We start from the raw sequence: 7511 nt of genomic DNA, 5'->3' as shown, positions 1-7511 counted from the left end.
TTACCATCCACTACTGTCACTACCGTTAGCACCGCTGCTACCGTCACCGTCACCGTCGCCGTCGCCGTCGTCGCCGTCGCCGCTACTGCGGACTACTATCGCCACCGACGTAGGCGCACTGCACCACCTTTCTTCCTTACGGTTTCGGCCACTTTTTCGCGATACGACGATCCCCGGCCACCTCCGTCACGTACATGTTCCACGCGGTAGACAGCGAACGAATGGTGACGTACGTCTCTCAGAATCCTTTTCCTTCTATCCTTTACACGCGCGCACGCTCGCGCGCGTTCGCGTGTCGTCAATGTTCGTTGTATTCGAGCGATTCACGCGAGGAGGCTGCCTCGCGATGCGGCGACGCGACGTCCTAGTTACACGCGACTCGTCTCGGTCAACTCCAGCGATCATATATCCTTGCCTGTCCGCGTTTTCTCTTCCCCTAACCTCTTACTTACTTACACTGCCTTCTTCGTCTCTTTTTTTCTTGCTCTAGCTAGGTAGTGTGATACTACCGTCGCGGTTAACACCGTCGATTTGTTCCTATAACCGCACTCCACCAAACGTTACTACACGGTGACACGGCCGCGCTCGGACTGGGTCGCTCCGAAATGTCTGAATCAGGCTCGGCGGCTTTCGGAGCCGCGTGACGACCGTGACGCGGCCACGTTCGTGAATCTTCGCCGTCACTCGGCCGACCGCAGGAGCGGCCGACACGCGGGCGCCGTTGACGCCCTCGGGTTTTTAATTAGAATGAATACAGAGACCAGCTTCGCATAATTAAAATATTTTTAATACGGAAAAGGAGCTAATTGGTAATAAAGGAACATGAAAACTTTCATTTGTAATTTCATTATAAATGATAAAAATATATGGATAAAAGTTGATTTTCAATCCAGACTTGAAGTAACTCGAAGATTCAGGGCGAAACAAGCGAAGGAGTCACTAGTGATCGTTAGTGGTGAGGCACGAATCGTGAAGCTGTAGTAAGGTGAATTGTGAGGTTAGGAAACGAGGCTCGTTCGTGTAACGCGAATGCAGGTAAGTTTTATTATGTTCCTCAATTGAGAAATTGCGAGATTTTTCCATCATCTTGTCACAAATTTCTTTCAAGTTGCTTCGCAATGGACACAATCCGATGGCAGCCAATTTTGACAATCTTTTTGCTCAAATTTACGTATAAATAGAATCTTTTATATGTTCACAAACATTCGCAGATAAATTGACTCCATTATATACTTGTATATTATTTTATATTAATATATACTTATATGTATAATAGCTCAATAAGAAAGTTTGGAAATATACATTTTCGTGCTTAAATTCGTCAAACTCTTGGATGTTTACGAGTATCGTATAGCGATCTCGTCAAGAAATTTCCAGAAATTCTGATCCAGAGATCAGAAATTTTATCGGAGTAATCTCTATTTATGCCATCCTTATTTTCCCCTAACTGCGATAGGTGCAGACCAGATAAGGATAATAAAAGAGAAACCCAGGATTACGCTCCGTTCGTTCATTATCTATTATTGCTGCGGTAATCTGCGTTTTATCTTTTATCACCGCTTCGGCTCGTTTTTACATTCGAGGCGAATTTCACTCGTAATCCCGGAAATTCAGCCAATTTGTCCCGCATTGTCAAATATCGTGCAGAATTACAGGCTGAATGATGCGTTATTTACGACTTTACGTACGACTACGAAGGAAGCCTAAAAACTCGCATTTTTATGAAGACAAGATATCGATCTAAAAGTCGATTATTTGTTTGAAACGGATCTCGGCTCGTTGTTTTTCTGTTGGATGTTTTGCACGGTTACGTCCTCCTTATGGCTCGTCGCCGATTCCCCGTAATATTCGACATCGAGCTATGTAGTGCGCGAGCGTAACAATTTCCATCGTCGGCGGTTTCTTATTCTCCTTTCGCGTCCCGTCTCGTCTCGTCGCGTCGCGCTGCGCCTGATGCGATTCCTCATGAAAAAGTGCGAAAACAATGGACCCACGCTGAAGTTAAGTCGGCGATTTATGACCGCGTCGGTGTGAAACCGGTGCGCGCAAAGACGAGCAAAATTTCAACGTCCTAAGCACTTTCACGACGCGATTGCGTCAGGCATCGCGGGCGCACCGTGGCAGAAAAACGCAGCTCAAATAATAAAACACGCGAACGAACAACTGCGTCGTATCGACACGGTCGAGCCGCGCGGATGTCCAGCTAAATATAACAGACACGGAGTTTTTAGCGACGATGTGATTTACGATAACACATATGATGACGTCAGCCTCTTGGATTGCTTTTGTAAAAAAAAACATCACTCCAATGCGTGTTACTCGTGAATTTAAACAAAATGACCGAGGCGCACGGAACGCCTGTTTCCGAGAATAATAATGATTTACGGGATTGATAGTATTAATGACGACTTGCTCGCGTCTATCTGTTGCATGTGATAAAGAATTACTGTTATCTTGAATTGCAGAGTTAATTCTATTTTTGCATCTACAATAACGATATGTTCTCTGAATCTTCTCGTACATATACACATTTTGCTTTCTCCTTTTACGTCATCGTCATGCTTCCTGAAAAATTCTTAACTTTGTCCACGTCACTCGAAAGTTCCGTCAGGCAGAAATCTCCGTTCGGACAGGGCAGATTCGTGGTTTTTTTGGCCTATTCCGTGAGGTCCACGTCGTCGACTTTGAAACTCGTAACTCGAGCGAAACTATCAATCGGCGATTTGGCGTTCTGCCGAAAATCTAGAGGATCCTCGCGAATGGAAAGAAACTGCACACAATGTACTGTGCTCCTGTGCGATCATTTGCTTCGCGGAGGAGCCAAGTTGTTGCTGATGCGCCGCAAAGCGAGAACGATTTCTCCATAACCGTTTCATCGGACGGTTGGAAGTATTAATAACGTGCCGGCTGTCTCTTTGTAAATTATAAAAATAGCGCAACCGTGCGTCGCGGACATAGCGGTTCCAAGCGACGCCACGCGTTCGTTTTGACGTTTAAAAAAAAGTCGAAGACATGACATGCAAATATATCAAGCCAAGAATGCAAACATGCAGGGAATAATATTCAAACATGTACGCATTAAAATCCGAAATTATCATTCGCATCATCATCGTTTCCTCGTGTGATAATGATGATAATGCGTGTTTGACTATGTGTACAAGATTCTGCGGTGCACCTGAGATTGTCTTCTTTGCTCGCGAATGTCTGCCACTGTGTTACATCGCGAGAGGTGATAATATAATAAGAAATCTTGAATCACTTGCGTACCACCGCAATATCTTGCCGTCTGCGAGCCAAGTGAAACCGGATCTTCGAAGGAACGCGGCGCATCGTCAGTGCCAATATAAAGACGGTCGGCGCGAAATACTTCTAATTCGGTGCACGCGGCAGAACCCGTGCGTGCATTTCCAACTCCATCACAAGTAATTTTAGGCGATAACCAGAAAGCAGTTTTTACGATTCGTGATAACCCGGTCGGCGATTTCGGGCCGAAACCACGATTCATCGAGAAATCCGACGAATATGCAGACACTAATTCTACGAATTCAAATTTCCGATTACAAATTGCGCCAATTCTTGGAACGGCTAAAAATCAAAACATTTGCATATAAATGAAATATGATATACAATATAAATGAAATAAATGATATTCAAAACATCCATTTGTATATTGACCAGATGTATTGGGTTGTAACATATATTCGTCCTGTTTTTTAGTGTTTTTAATAAATAAAGAATATACGTTACAACCCATATTAAAAACATTAAAAAACTGGATGAATATATGTAGCAACCCAACATTTTTGCTTTAATTCGATATGTCGGCCAGATAAAAAAGACGAGATACAATACAATACAGCATGTACTCTTGCTAAAACTTTCTCTTTTCTCTGTCACGGGAAAAGGTCGTTATTCGTTACTATTGTCTATGGTAGTGTTTGTGTCTTAAAATTTATGAAATCCAGATTTAAGTATCAAACGTATTGCACTTCTCAACATGTTTTCTAACGTTTTCTGTTGAACTTTTCAGACAAAACTTCCTGCTAAAATAGATCAATTTTGAAAGACATAATTTAAAAGAAACTTAAAAAATACAATTTTCCCTATTGAACTTTTATCTTCCAAACTTTTTGAATGCGCATCCAAGGACGATACTGTTAACTTCTATTGAGAAAATGCAGTAGTATTTTGAACTGGAAGCTATGTCTCATATATCAAAACAACTGTTTTTATATTTCACACCAGACTCGAATTTGTATGGCCACTAGTACCATCAATTTACACGGTTATTGTGCATCGAATAGCTTATATGTGCCAGCACATATATGCCTCTCAAGTAATAAAGGCCGTGTTACGGATACTGACGCCGATCACTATCATCTCAGCCGATCGTCGTCGAACATTAGCCCATAAACCCATTGACGCGCATCCGTTTTTACAACTTTCAATCAACGGTCAATCCTATCCAGGCTGGCTGACAATTACGGTGGTGTGGCACGACGTTACGCGTTGCACGTCGAGATTTCCCACGTGTCACTGGGTCACCGTATCCCGGGTATCCTGGCGTGCGAGGACGTGAATACAAATCACTCCCTAAATATATCGTAACGCCGATGCTCACACTCGGTGTTTCCGGAGTACAATGAGAACATACTGGTTCGTGCTCGTCGACGAAGGTAAAAATCTACGATCGCAATGACATCCTCGATGACATCCTCGACATGACTCGATTATGTCGATGCGAGATTATTATATAACAATAAAGATTTTTTGTCATTTATCAGCGCGCGATCCAAATTCACGCATTGTCTCACGTTGCTCAGATAATCGATAGGTGACTCGTTTATAGAACGTGATTCTCGCTGGGAAATCTACAAATCGCCGATCGCGAAAAACACAACTCGGTTTCCTCCTTCGTTCCCTGCTTTCTTCTCTTCCTCGTTCTTTTCTCATCTTTATTCCCCCCGTACCTCGAATCATCCTCCGTCTTCCTCTGGCTCTCGTAATACGAAACGAGTTTCCAACGATTCAATGCCTTGATCTCGCAAATGTGAAAGTACATTATTGCGGACTCTGAAAGTCGCTTTACTCGAAGGCTTGCTTCGCGAGTGGCCCTGGACCGTTTACTAAGAAAAGAACTCTGAGGACGAAGTCCTGAATATATAATGAAATACAATGAAAAATCATGAAAAAAAGAAGAGTATAATAAAAGTAGAGAGAGAGAGAGAGAGAGAGAGTGTGTGCGCGTGCGTGCGTGCGTGCGTGCGTGCGTGTGGGCGTGCGTGCGTGTGTGTGTGAAATGTGAATTTTTCGAGCGACCTCCAAATTTTAGATATATTTTCGGGTCTATAGATAATATAGTCAAGATAATATACTTGCTAATGGAGTGCAACAATTAAATAATGTGTACTCATAAGATGGCTTTATATTTTCATGTAGGCATTCTAGCTTGAATTCTATTTATGTTTAAAATCAATACATCGGTCAACTGGGCTCATTGTAACAATCACATTTTAACTGTTACAGCAAAAAAATCGATTCTATGAAGAAGTCTGCATGAACAATACAATCAGATAATATCAGGTATTATACTTGTGATGTTTCTACGTGCAGTAGCCCAGCGCAAATATATGCAAGTAAATGTCGAATCGCTTGGAATAACTGGAAATATGAAACGATATTTCGTATTATTTGCGCGAATTTAGTTTCAAAATACACATTTTAACGTTAAATTCTGACGCTACGTGTTTTGCTTTGCTTAAAATCGCGTTGCCAACACACTAATTATTATTACAGCTGGATGATATATTTTTCATCCGCTATGTCGAATTATTGCAATTAAAAACACGTGAATTTCATGTAGAGAACGCAACGTCCCAATTTTGCATCACCGAAAAATTATACCAAATGTAAATTGAATGTTTGTATGTGCAACGCAATCCAACTAAACGAGATATTTCTATACAGATCCCGTGCAGAAAATTGTTAGGGCCTAGTATGAAAGTAAAGGCCCCTATAAGGAATAAATAGGGATGTCCTAAAAAGAGATGCCCTATCATTGCCACATCGTGGCCCGATTAGATATTATATTTTTTATTATTTCCTTATAAGGTCCCGAAAAAATATTTGTTACATACCATTCTAGGGCCATATTAATATTGAGGAAAATTAATCGGGTCCTACTTAGGACCCTATACATTTTTTTACACGGGATGCGGCACGCTAGATTACATAGCGAAACATGTATGTGTAATTACTTTCTGCCTAAGGCAATGCGACAATGTACGTGCAACTTGCATTATACGGTATGTAATACACAGATCAAATTGCGACGACAATTGCGGTATTGTTTGAACGAATAATATTTATAGTTAGGTGCGGTTAATGCTTGCGTCTCGAGACGGTATTTTCCGCTGTCTCTCGATGGGTTTTCAATTTAATCGAGATGAAGCCAATCACGCGAATCCATTCATACAGTTGCGCATGTACGGAATATATACATATGTAGAAACGAGATATACGATCTGTATATGTTCGCGCGCGCGCGTGTGTGTGTATATGTACATGCATTCGTATATGCGACAATCGCGGAAATGCTGACCCTATCGGTGGTACCGGTCGTAATCTTAAATTCGAACGTGTGCGTAGCACGTACTGTTTATCTATCGCTTTGCAATCGGCAACGATAAACAACGGTTTATTTGGCGATGTATATGTATACACGAATACAGATTGTATTATACATGCGCAAGATTGCAAAGAGCGCAATTAATTCACTAGCATTGTTCGTTAAAACATAATCAGCAATGTTAATAATTTCGCCAACGGATTTAAGTTTTTTATTTATATTGTATCTTAACGTTCACTCAAATATTTATTTTGCAGACAAGACATAAGTTCACGATTCATTTAATTGTATAATATATGTATATTTGTATGCGAATTATAAGTCTAGAGTATACCAGTTTTACTAGTTTTAAGTTGAAAATATTCTATATGTTTTTCAGAGAACAATACAAATATTTCGTACAATTTTATTTGTGTAAAATTTTACTCGCTTTTTGTTTGTCCCTTTTCCTGAAGGAATGTTGATCTATCTGAGTTTTATGACTTCAACATTTACAATTACCAAGCGCATTCTCCAGTTTCACATAACTGTTTGCGTGAAAATATTTTTCGTGTACTCTTCTACGATTTTATTGAACGAGAAACAGTTTTGGACAAATATTCTACTTGATAGATAGAAGTGCAATTTTTACGAGCAGATGTCCGCACGAAATGTTCGATATGAAAGTTGAAATCGACAGGACAAAATACTTTGAAGTCACGTTTCCACGATGCGATTGCACGATTGCGTCTACACGCGAAGTACACCTAAGACATCGATTATTGATTCAGTTGTAAATAGAAGCAAATGATAAATTTATCAGTGGTGGTTGGTCGGCGAGTCCTCCACCTTGATATCTATCCACTTCGTATGTATATATGTATGTATAGTTCGACATACACGC

At 40.9% G+C, this 7511-nt stretch overlaps 1 long non-coding RNA gene across 2 annotated transcripts; it reads left to right on the top strand.

The window, feature by feature from the left end:
- The first annotated feature begins 724 nt into the window (after positions 1-724).
- On the top strand, positions 725-7033 carry LOC105283589. Of its 2 annotated transcripts, none has more exons than XR_002193598.2 (3): positions 725-809; positions 894-1035; positions 5527-7033. It is a non-coding gene; the product is annotated as an uncharacterized LOC105283589 (long non-coding RNA). The 2 variants fall into 2 exon arrangements; XR_894709.3 differs by lacking the exon at positions 5527-7033 and adding an exon at positions 1109-1312.
- Positions 7034-7511: the final 478 nt, after the last annotated feature.

Source organism: Ooceraea biroi, chromosome 4 (assembly GCF_003672135.1).
Source record: "Ooceraea biroi isolate clonal line C1 chromosome 4, Obir_v5.4, whole genome shotgun sequence".
Classification (NCBI taxonomy): Eukaryota; Metazoa; Arthropoda; class Insecta; order Hymenoptera; family Formicidae; genus Ooceraea; species Ooceraea biroi.
Note: the sequence above shows the minus strand (reverse complement) of the source record. Positions and strands in the feature narration are given on the sequence as shown.